At 36.7% G+C, this 13206-nt stretch overlaps 1 long non-coding RNA gene across 1 annotated transcript; it reads left to right on the forward strand.

The window, feature by feature from the left end:
* Positions 1–276: 276 nt before the first annotated feature.
* LOC135198537 (uncharacterized) lies at positions 277–10623 on the forward strand. The gene is made up of 3 exons (XR_010310834.1): positions 277–875; positions 3435–3561; positions 8159–10623. It is a non-coding gene; the product is annotated as an uncharacterized LOC135198537 (long non-coding RNA).
* Positions 10624–13206: the final 2583 nt, after the last annotated feature.

Consider the following 13206-nt stretch of genomic DNA (forward strand, 5'->3'; position numbering starts at 1 on the left):
CACACACATACTATCCTATATATATATATATATATATATATAGATATATATATATATATATATATATATATATATCTATATATATAATGAATCTTCTATCCGTATCACAAAAGCACGACTTGATTATCTACGACAAATAAGACTAAACTCGCCTAACAAAAGCTCAAGAGAACAGGCCTCCTTCGGTGTTTATAATCTGTAGTTTTATAATCGACAAAATATAGGCGACCGGCAAACAGTACTTAGGCAAAAAAGTAGATTAGTGGCACTTTTTACTGTAATATGTAGTGATTTTGAATAGATGCAAGGATTCTCAAAGAGATTATCGAGTGGACGTCGATAAGTCAGGAAGGATTTGAGGAGGGAAACTACGATAAACATCCCCCCCCCCCCCCCTGGGGGGCTACCTACTAGATCTGAAAAGTACAAAATTTATTTAATTGTCCAAGTGACATTGGTTACTTAAAAATAAAATGTTTTTGAATAGATACAAGCATTCTGAAAGAGATTATCGAGTGAAGGTCGATGAATTAGGAAGGATTTGAGGACGGGAACAATACCGATCCCTGCCCCCCAGCCGTCAGACTCAACAACCGAATACCCACCCACCAAGGGGGCGGTGCCCGACTCAAACGTCAACTGACCGCATTTACTCCCAGTCCCAGTCCCAGACCGTCCTACGGTCGGTACTGAACTATGCCCCACCCATATAATATTGAACTTCGCTGTTAAGATTGCTGTCGGATAAAAATGGAGGAAAATGCCATGGCGTTAGCCATTTATAGCAAGAGAGTTACCGGCAGAATTAAAACCAAAGAAGAAATACCATGGACCTGATTTAGTAGGCAGTAGTATGGAAGAACCGGCGGAAAAAGGTAAGGTGAAATTGTAAATAGCGTAGCTAATAATATATTAAATGTTTAGTAGTAGCCAAATGAATGAACGATAGCTTAGGCTGTGCATTATGAACTGTGCATGCTTATGTTTTCATGTATTTCTGACCACTAGACCAATTGGTGCCAATGATTTATTTAGCCACCATAGGCTGGGTCTCTGTAACAATTCAGCCTGACCTTACCTAACCTAACCTTTGGTAGATCTAGGGTACTTATCCGCGGCGGCCTAGACTATGGCAGTTGCAGTTTTTCTATGCAGTTTTACCTACTGAACAAGAATTTTAAGTAATATTTATTCGGACGACTGTAATTAACCCCCCAGGGGCCAGTACTAAACACTGCGAAATACATTGGACGGCCCCCAATCCCTAGTGGATGTCATATCTGCGGTTACGTTTCTTGCAGTCCGTGCGGACTGCTTCTGTAGAAATACCGTCTAGCCAACACTAGGCCATGAGATTTCTCTGGCTAGTCCAATAAACTGGTAATGCAGTGCCTAACTTTTGATAAATGAACCTGCTTAGCAGAGCGTTGTAATAAAAACAAAAATGGTTGATCTACCAATAGGCTAACTCCACGTCTGGTATTTCTTTGGAAATTAGTTTCCTATAGGGTAACATGCCAAATGGTCGGCCTCTACCATAGCGTGATCACCTTCTTGATAATTTGAAATTACCTATTGCCTTAATTTGTGACTTGGGAGAAAAAACTTTTTAAGCTTAAAGAGGAAAGTAGAGGTCTCGAGGTGTTGCTTCAATGGACGCTGGCTCTTAACTAATGTCTATCCTGTGTTACAAGACTTGTTAAAGTACTTTTTCGGGAAGGTAGTTGCGCAGTGATAGAGACCGGCCATTCTGTATTTTACTGTAGTATTTGGTTTGCTTATTAAGAATCGACTTATTTTTGGGGGTCGACCATAAGCCCCACGGTCTAGTACTAAACACTGCAAAATATACATTTGACGCCCCAATCCCTAGTAGCTGTTATATTTTTGGAAACTTTCCTTGCAGTTCGTGCAGTTATTGCTTAGAATTACCACAAAAAAATGTTAGGTATTTCTAAATGTTAAATTATAAAAATTTTATTACCAGTTTGCCAAACCTTAGTTCTCAAGGACCTTAAGTCAGCATGGGCACTTGAGTTAATGGCAGCTTGCTGATGAATTACACTTTAACCTAGATGTGGACTAAACTTGCATTCAGTCCAACAGGTAATTTTTAACTTTTTTAAGGAAAAGAGGGGAATCTCAAATGCCATTAACTAGCTGAAAATGCACATGGATACTCAGTAAATATACATGAGTGTGTGTGAGCATGTATTCAAACTTATTAGGTTAGATATAGGATAAATGACAGAGCAGCGACATAGAGGGCACCAATCCCAGAATGCAGCCACCTTCCCGAAAAAGTACTTGAATTTGCTGCCATGAGCTTCAGTCACGAATTGTGGCCCATCCTGTTAGCACACACAGACTTCTAAGTTCCTCTCAAAGTAAGTGTTTTCTCCTAAATTACAAAATAATGGCATAATTCAAGCGCTTTTTTGGGAAGTGGCCGCGTTCTGAGAGGTGGCCGTTATGTCACCGTTTGGTCATTTACCCTAATTTTCATTGTGCTGTAATGAAAGGATGAACTGTATCAACCTAATTTCAAAAGGGTGCTCTGTTGCCGAAATTAGATCAAACTTTCTTAAGCCAAGCAAAATCCCAAAAAAGTATTATCATTAAGAGATTTAAGGCTTTTAACCCATGTAAGGGGTTTGGCTGCCAGTGCACTAGGATATAATACACTGTAGGCATTACAGAAGGGTTTTGCCATACTTATCTCTATGGCCCCTAGCACTACACTACGCTTAGTAGGCCGTTTTACAGAGCATTGACATATTTTCTTAAAAGTTTGTGTATAAGGCCCAGAGCTTTCCCCATACACCATCTTCCACATAGTTATTAGGGATCAAATACACCCAACATAATTGCTATTTTGCCTAACACTGAACACACACCTGTTACATGCTAGTATGTATATACTACTGTATAGGAACAATCTATTACTAGTTGTTTCCTTTGTAAAAATTATGTACTTCTAGTATACTTATAGTTATCTCCTTCCGCATTTGAAAGGATGGCAAAAATCCTTATCTAACTTACTGGATAAATAAAGTCAAGAATAAGTTGGAGGGAAAATAAATGATTAAATGCAAAGCTGAGTAAGGCAATTATTTAAGAATTTTCCAAAAAGTGTAAGGATCATTATGAGCCAACAGTCAATAATTCTCTGGCTGCTGCTGATCTCCAGCCTTTTTTTTTTTTTTTTTTTCTTTTTTTTTTTTTTTTTTTTTTTATAACTTTATTGATGTCTGGAATATCATGCATTGTATAGGTTTTAGGTGAAGCAACACTTGAAAAGTTGTTTTCTTGCTTTTAATTACTACTGGTTAAATGAATCGATGCCAGACATATTTTGTAATTGCTTTTAGTATACATTTCCTAATATTTTGCTGCTCACTAGCTTTAGTTACATTGAAGATTTTAATTTTCAGGTATGTGAGCCCAGAGGTAGCAAAGGATCTCCTCCATCCTGGGAAGTGGGATTGGTCATATGGATTAGGTACCTACCAGGTTCTATGAAGATTCGTCTTTTGCCTGTTGTTCTCACCTGCTATTGAGGTTTGTTGATGTGAATTCTGATGTACAGAATTTGTTGAATTTAGTAAAGTTGCCTTTGGATCTAGACAAATTACAAATCTTAAATGATTTAATCTGTTATAAAACCCAGCAGCAATAACCTGATTTCTTGTTCTTATGGTGCTCCATCACAGTACCAGCTTATGTTCTCTGAACCTATCACAAAATGATCAGTAGTTTCTACCTGGCCAACAGTTATAGTGTCAGTTGTGCTTGCATGTCCAGCAATCCTGTCCCAAGAGAAAGGAAACTTTCTCAGGTGTGCATCTCCATGATAGTCATTGTCTTTGGGTATTCATAACCTCTGAAAAGCCCAGACTAATGGGATCATTGATTATAGACTTGTCACAGTGATTATGCCTAATAGACAAATTATTTTTTAATGTTATTACTGCATGTGTATGGGGCTGACCTTGTTGAACTTGGCCATGATCTTAAATTGTATGCGGAAGGTAATGTTTGTTGCCCAGTACAGTACTGATCCATTATGTCTATTAATAGGGATATGCTAGTATGAAACCATATTGCCTCTGCTCTTTGGAAAGTGGAAGGGTTTCCGTAGTAATTGAGACTTCTTGATTGACTTTGTCCAAGTGACAATTCTCTTACCATCTGTCCTTTTCCACCTGTTCTTGGTAGGGACCATATATGGTGTAATAATCTTTTCCAAGTATGGCATAGGGGCTGCAGAAGCCAGTGCCTGAAAGCTATTTTGACTTGAGATGCATTAAACTTTATCTGATGCCTCCTGTGCTTGGTAATGAGTAACCTTTTTAAGATATTAGATCTAGTAGTTCCATTTTGGAAGCAGATGGTGGCCACACCTGCTTTTGTGGCAGTCTACCACATGATTCCCTATCCTGCTTTTAGATTAGTGACTCATGTACTAAAGAAAATAATCAGTCCAATTGTGGTAGGTGCAAGGAATTCTTCCCATGGGCAGTTTTTTCTAGCTGGAATTCTTTACCAACATACCTGTCCCTTGGGGATCCTCCTCCCAGACTGGCTGATCTTGCAGCCTCATTCCCAAAATACTGTAGTATATGAAAAATTATCACAATGATTAATGGGAAACTGAATCAAAGTTACATGTGGACTATGAGGCTACCATGAGAAAGATTTTGGACCATAATTGTTGGCATATAATGATTTTCTATGAGAAAAAAAGTTTGTCATAACTAATTCGCTGTACAGTTTATAATTCATTTGCTGGCTTATACTAAAAAGAAATTGTAAACTTTGCACATGGTGCTGTTTTAGTTTTCAAATTAAATTTTCTTCCAGGTGGAGTCTGTAGACAAAAAATGGAAAAAAAAAATAATAGAAGCTTGTTCCTCCCTCTCCTCAATTTTAATGGTGCTGGTAACAAGGACAATGCGTAGGTGGTTGTCTTGCCATGAGGAACCATATAGTTTTTGAAGGATCTCATAGTAACCTGTGACAGGTATGAAGTTTTAGTGTTTGGTATTATGGATGTTTCATATGGCATTTGATACCACTGAATGATTTAGGCAATTTTCAGTCAGTGAATATTTACTCAAATGTTTATATAAAGGAGCTTGGTAATTTGTGATGAAAGCTAAAGACTGGTATCTTTGACAATTTCTTTAGTAATTGGTAGGATTACTTGGCTGTCAAACCTTGAGTCATAAACATTGTTGTCGTTGACAATCTACGACACTTAAAGGTTTGAAAGGAAGCTCTGATTGGAACCTACTTAAGAGCTGAATTTTCAGAATTCCAGCAAGTTACCCCATCAAAGGAGATTTTTAAAGTTCTTTAAAGATTTTTTTTATAGCGATAAGGTTTTATAATAACTTTCAAAAACATGTCGGTTTGTAAGGTCAAATTGCCCACAAAAACTATCATGGCTAGTACTATAAGATTGCTAGGAAACCTGATCATACCAATAATCTGGTAATATGAGGTAGGAGGCATTTAGGAGATAGAGGAGTGTCAGTTTTTGCATGAATTGTAATTTACAAAAGTACTTGAAATTTGCATAAAAAGGAACCAATATCCAAAACATTGTACTATATTCATCAAGATCTGTTGATCACCTTTTATTTTTTGTCGGTTTTCTATACCTAAAACTGCTGTTTTATGTTGCTTTGTGACAAGTGATGAATACATTTGAAACATTCTCTTGCAACTTTGCCAGCTCAGTTGTTTTATGTTGCTTTGTGACAAGTGATGAAATACATTTAAAACATTCTCTTGCAACTTTGCCAGCTCAGATACTTGTTGCATGTTTTGGGTAAACCATGTTTCTTGTATATTCATGGAAATAACCACAGACTTTAGTCTGGCTTTCTCTGTAGAAGAGGTTTTTGCTGTCAGTGCATCGCACATTGTTCACTGTAGGCATTATTTGAGGTTCTTTGCAGCTTCCTTTTGGCCCCTATCTGCAATCCTTTTTATTCCTTCGTGGTGTATGTACCTCCATTCAAATTCTTCCATCATATTTTCCACTTCTACTAATAATTGTTTCATAGATAAGCCGAGGTTTTCTTTTGTTACACCTACAAAACCTTTTTATTCAATATCCCTCTCAGCTCTGAATGACCTCTGGCCTTAGTTTTATATTCCTTAATATTCCATTCCATTTAGTGTGGTGTTTTGTTAATAAAATGTACTGGGATATTTAGCTGTGTGAGGGTCTTTTGAAGGGTTGAGGTGTATCTTATTTTACAGGTTTATACATCCTGGCCTTATGTAAGCACTAAAGTTAAATGTTTTGTTTCAGTTATTGAGTTGTCTATTAGGGATAGAAAACTATTTCTTTTGTGGAATTTGAATTTGTTGCTGATGTATTAATGGTAGGTTTGTTTTTAATTCTGGTTTTTATTTTTGTTGGCTTAAATATCTTACACATGCTACTGCAAAATTTTGTTTGATCTGAAATCTCGTACACATTTATCACTCTATATTCTGATCCAGTAAGCTAATGGATATTTTTTTCCCTCACTGTACAAAGGGCCATCCGCTGTTTACTTTTTTTTCTAGTTTAAAACAAATTATGCCCTGGAATCCTATTATCATTATGAATATATAAGTTTTCTAGACATGTTTTCAGTCACTTAAAGCTTCTTGGATGTGATAAGCTTAGTTGAAACCAAATGTTTGAATTTGTGTAATTTTTAAAATTAGTTTTTTGTTACTCTTGAAGACCTGAACTGAAATTACCTTTGGAAAAACAGTACCTCATATTTTAAACAAAGAAATTATAGCAGAGACTGCAGAAGAACTGCAAACGACGAGAAAGACAGTGGTGGTTAATTTGAATGGGATGGTATGTGGATATAAGTAAGGTTATGGTGTCTAGAAAGCAAGGAGGGATAGGTGGTTTACTGTGTACAAGATAGAAGAGACCTAAATTTCAAACGGGTAGAAAGTTTAGAGTACTTAGGATCTGTTTTCAGTCATGAGGTAGGGTGTGAGGCTAAGGTTGAGAGCAGGTGCATGGGTAGCAGGTGCTGAAGAATGCCAGATAAACTAAACACACACAAAGATCTGTTGCCTCATATTCAGACCAGTGGTGATGTAAAGATTGAGAAACAGGGTCACTAAGAATGAAAGGAACAAAAGATGGATGATCTGTGGTGAAAAGGCTATTTGGTAAATAGAGACATTGGAAGTGCCAGGGTAGTAAATAATACTGATACAAGAGTCAAATCTAGATATGTATGGGTATATGGTGAGGATGGATGAATGATGGAGTGCTTGATAGAAATTGTTTGGTTCCTTTACCAACATACTATACAACATTAAGGTAAAGATGGTACATACTGTTGGAGGGATGTTAAAGCTGTGGAGTTAGATTGCTTTAAAGTGATGTGAATCCCAGATTTGTTTTGAAAGCTGGTTTGATACAGAATTCCATTAATAGTTTTTTATCCATTAGATATAATTACAAAGGAAAGAGCATGTATGCTGATGAGATCTCTATTACTGCTGAAGATGAGGACCTACAGGGAAGGGTTGGAGAGTAGCTTGAGTCTTTAGGAGTAAGGAGTTTACAGTAGCAGGAGTCTAGAGAGGGGTGGGTTCAAAATAGTACTATTACAAAGAAAAGAATTAGCAAAGCATAAACAATCAGTTTATAAGTCTCTGGAATAGATGTAACTGTATTGAGCTATATATAGTAGGTATAATAATTTTCAGGGAAGGTATGGAGCAACTTCCAAATATTCATGAAAATGTTAGTGATTTTATCTAATGTGCCAGATATCAAATTGGGTAAACTTATTTTTAGAATGATAGTATTCTCAGGAATACTATGCTGCAAACCCCTAATTGTGGGGGGAGGGGAGATAATTTTAGACAATCTTAATTCCTGAGGAGTACAATTTTTTCTATTTATATATACTTGCATTTTTTTTCTACAGAATATTTAGCTGGAACTAATTGTAAAAGGATAATGCAATGCTACAGTACACTACAGTGGTACTATTTTTTTACTACAGCACATTTATTTCATCATTGGAAGATTGTTTATACTAATATGTAACTGAATGCTATGCACTTTTCCACTTTTATGGTAACAGTAATTGTCTGAATCTTCCCTCTCTTATCACAGGTCTGATCTCCCAAGGAAATGGAAGAATGGACCGTAGCAAGACAGACAACACCTAAATGGAGGGAAGCCACCACTTTGGGGAGACTTCTCTGCAGAGATTACTTTGGGAAAGTTATTCTACGTAGATAAACTTATTCTACATAGAAAACCTAAGAAATTAAGGAGGAAGACACCAAAAAGTTGACAGTTGTGAAGCTAAATCTTCTCCGAAATCCCCATATGTACATAATGAAGAACATCAAGACAGTTGGGAAACCTGGCAGGAATTGACATAATGGAGGCCTAAAGGATATGCACGTCTGTATGTACTTGTAAATTTTGGATTTCATTCTCAGTGCATAAGAAGCCTCATCCCGGAGTAAAGAGGAAATTTACTGACCATCTCTAGAAAATTTTGTAAGATGATTACTGGAAGACAAACTGGAATCATTAGGAAAGCATGCAAAAAGTGGAGATAGCCTGTAAAGTACCATAGGTGGGTAGCGACAAGCCTCGCTAAAGGCATGGAATGTCAACACCAGTAAACAGTCATTTCTTTACTTATAGGATGGGTAAGGTTTAAAATAGAATTTCAACCTAGGATTGGCAAGGTCTAAATAGAATTCTAACTCCAGCTAGTCTGCAAGTTTTCTTTTAGCTCCTCTTCAACAGAATTGAAAGCACGAAACCAGATGAAGATGGTACCATTGCAGGTGTAGGCAGTCTGTTCAAGAAACCACAGAGATCATCTAAAATATTGTTTACAGATCTGGTTTGGAACCTCTCCTAATCTCTGAAAGATGGTTGGAAATGGAGATGCTCGAGGCATGCATAGTGGAAATCCTTTCCTCTCATACAGAAGAAAACTTTTGCCAATAGGTGGATGGCATGGTAGTGAGGTCACCCCATGGAGTTTAGTGGTATACTACTTGTTTGTGGCTGCCTTTGAAGACAATTTGAAAATGTCATGATAAACCAAAAGTATGTCAAATTTGAGTCTTCATTATCCTCTGATGACAATTTCAGATGATGGCCTGAAAACAAAGGTATAACACACACAAAAGCCAGTAACTTACATATCCACCTACATAAAGGCCGCAAATGTGGATTGCTGCCCGAATGTAAGGGGAATGTGGCCAAATTCATCAAGAGGTTCATCACTGGTGCCCACATCAGGAGGCATTCTTGCTGGTGCCTGAGAATCTCTCCGCATGAAGATGCAGTATGGGAGATGTTAATAAAGAAAGATATTTACAACTTGTTGATGGGCAATTATTGTGAATTCAGTGTTCCAAACACTAGTCTGAACAATGAAAGGGAAAACTAACAAGTGATGTATGTGACCACAGGACAGTGTAGAAACAGGATGAAGAGGGCTCTCGGAGGATTGTCATCAATAGTTATACTGAAGAGATACTTCATAAAGAAGTCATACTTTATCAAGAAGTCATTAAGACTGTCTCACACTCCCGACATTGTGATGAACAGCATTATCCCCCGGGAATAGGAACTAAGGGGGAGTGAATGAACAGAGGGGCATTAAAGTCTGTTCGTCAAAGCAAAGTAGGGCACATGATGACCACCTTAAGGATGCATGTTAGACCCCATTTACAAGAATGTAGCGTTTCACCTCTACATATTTTGCTAATGTGCTTGAGAAAAAGCAGCCAATAAATTAACTACAGTACAGTGTGTAACCATCTCCAACCAATGATTTTCCCTCCAGCAGAAAAATAAATTTCCTCAACAAACCATCAGGACCGCCGAAGAGCTTGCCTCTATTGCAATTTCCATGACCTTGAGCAATTGTCTGTTGGCAGAAAATAATAAAATTAAGCAACATTATTTTAGACTTCTTAAATTTTTAAGCCTTGTGGTACAAGGAATTTAAATGATTCTGCAAGTCACAACAAATTTCAAACAATTTTAAATTTGACTAATTACATTTTTATGCCTTGTGGGTTAAGAGATTTAAAGGATTCTGCGGATTAGTAAAAATCTGCTAGTTACGTATGATCATGTAATCAAAGCGAGATTTTTCAAAATTCAAAAATATTTGAGAGCTTTCAGCCATTTGCACAGTGGTCCTCTTCAGCATTAAACATGTATTTCAACTTTTTCATAGAGGATTTTTTGTACAGTAATTAGCTGGCTATCTTTATTGCGACAAACAAGACTGATATACCCACTTTAGAGGTAATTACTAAGTACCTTCAAAGCCAATTCATGTCGACACGAATCTGATTCTTCAGGCCTCCTTTACCATTCCTCTTAAGATTAATTCCTTGGTCTAGATCTGCATTTCTAGGAATCATTGTTCTGGGAAATAAAGAATTTTATTAGTACAGTAATAATAATAATATAAAAACTATATAGCAGTACAAGAGATTACAGACTACAAATATGCAAAAAATGCCCACAAATGAAATATGAGTCTTAGGTTTGAGTCTATTCCAAATATACAAATAAAGTGCCCACAAATAAAATGAGTGTAGTTTGATTCATAAAAAAATACTATGTTTATATGTAGTACTGTAAACCCCAAACCGTAAAACTAATCTCAGTGGCACAGGATGAGAAACTGCCACCATGCCTGGGGTAATAAACAGCTACTTGATAAAGGATGGGAAAGCCCTATTTCTACCTGGATAGAAGGACGATAATGCTTTTTAGGGACAGTTTTCTGAATAGTACAGTATTACACGAACTGCTTTGCCGGGGAACTTCCATCTGATTTTTCTCGAAATATTGCCAAACATTTTCAATTTCACGTCATCGAATATTAAGCCTAGATAGTTAGCTAGCCTTATAACAACGTATACCTGTAAATACGTTGTTTTAGAATGCAGTACCTAAATTTCGTAATAAAATAAGCACCTTCCTCATATTTCAACTTAAAAGACGTCGTAAATTAGAAGCTATTACCCAATTAGCCCCCTCCTAAAGCTGTAAAATTTTAAGGTTAAATCTTTAGATTAATTTGTTCATTTATCCAAATCACCATAAATTCATGCAAAGCTAACTTGAGCAAATAATAACTTTCAACATGCAAAATAATAGTAAAACCACCAGTATGTCCGGCTAAGTGGCATGGTAGAATATTATATGGAGGGGTCTAGGGTGTGTGTGTTTCCCCCTTACGAGTGTGACCTTTTCCCTGGGAGATAGTTCTCGTGAACTTAATCTAAAACACACAAAAATACCGAACTTGGGTTTTAAACTCGTGTTCTCTTCCCGCCACACGGCCGACCTTTGCGCGACGAACTTTGTTCGATGTGACGTCAGAAGCGGAGAAACCGCTGCAAAGTTCTGATTTTTCTCGCTGTTTCTACGCTTCTGACGTCACATCGGACAAAGTTCGTCGACCAAAGCTCGACCGTGTGGACGGGGCCTTAGATTTGCTACCTTAAAATCTACTTTTTTCACCATTAGGAACAAATGTCAGCATTATTGTTCCCTGTGTAACAGTTTTTCTATAGCATTTATAAAACTTCCTAGACCGTGTTTTCTAGGTGTATCTAATTAATATGCTTTATTACTCGTAAAATGATTAAACCTATGCATATACTTGGTAGTAGTGAATGTTATAAACTTAGCATTACACATCAGCAAACTCGCAGCAAATTCTAAAGATGCAAGCTATAATGACTACTAGACAAGTAGTTCATCCAAAATTAATCTTTGTGAAATTAAGACTTTTTACCAAAAGTAGCAACATCATTAAACTATTGTAACTTGGGCCTTTGTGGAACGTAAAGGATGTATATGTTGAAAAGATGTGAACTAAATTTTTCAGTAAAATTAATAATGAAGAAATTTAATACATCAAAAGCCATCCAAATAAAGACCGAATTAAGCAACGGTATTCCTAGTGGTGTAAATTCTTACTCAGTAACTGGATAATTTTACGGGCAATTCAAATATTGATGGCAATAATTATTGAAAAACCAACGTACTTTTATGAAGGCAGTTGATCTCGACATCTCGTGGCTACACACAATATTGAGTCCAGATTTACATCTCGCAGGCACGGCGTTTATCGTACCATGGCTGTCTCATTTTATAATAAGGCTATGTTACGATTCATTAAGCTGTGAAAACGGGATATCCAAAATATTTTAGAGCATTTGAATTTGCAGCTCTCAGGTTGTACAATAAAGTACAATAAACTTCCACTTCATGTTAATGGGACAGAAATGAGAAGTCGCTCAACGCAATAAAGCCTTATTACACTTATCTATAACTGTGTGGATATGAAATTGAATATGACATCGGCCGCAGGTGTCCAGGAATGTCTGTTCTATCATGTAAAGAATAATTTGTGAATTCCTTAGAAAGCCTTCGATGGTGTTGGCCCATACGTAGGGTGACCATTTATTTGAGATGTGAAAGGGGAACACCCGTAAAAATCAACAGTTACGTACATGTTATGCTTAAGTATAAGCATAATATACATATACGAGAGAGAGAAACTGCAGCCGCTTGATTTTTTCATCCAGAGTCCTGACATATGAGATGTAATCTTAAAAAAACTATACATTAATATATACAAACATTCATAAATAAGAGTATGATTCAGTCAGCATTTATTCAGAGCAAGTGCTACTTTCATTAGTGAAATATATGCTTTGATAGCATAAAAGGGAAACTTTGACATGATTCTATGAATGGTAAAACAAAACACAAAAACTTTTACATTGACCACTATGTTGCTGCAAGAGCCATAGAAGTTTCGAGAAAAAAAAAAAAAATAAAGACTTAACTCTCATCTTTATAGATTGATTTATAGATTTTAGGCATTACGCCAAGCACTGGGGCAACTAAGACAATTAAGCGCTGAAACTGAAATTGACAGTAAATGGTCTGAAAGGTGTTACAGAATATGAATGGAGGTACAGTAAAAGGAAAGAAAGTAGTTTTAGCTAGGGACCGAAGGGGCGCTGCAAAGAACCTTAAGTAATTCCTACGGGGAACTTTCATCTTTGAACAATTAGAAATTTATTACGATGTGCATATGCAATGGTAGAGAGACGAACGGCAAATTCCTTAATGAGGGACATTTTGTACGT

The sequence above is a fragment of the Macrobrachium nipponense genome, chromosome 23 (genome assembly GCF_015104395.2).
Source record: "Macrobrachium nipponense isolate FS-2020 chromosome 23, ASM1510439v2, whole genome shotgun sequence".
In the NCBI taxonomy this organism is placed as follows: domain Eukaryota; kingdom Metazoa; phylum Arthropoda; class Malacostraca; order Decapoda; family Palaemonidae; genus Macrobrachium; species Macrobrachium nipponense.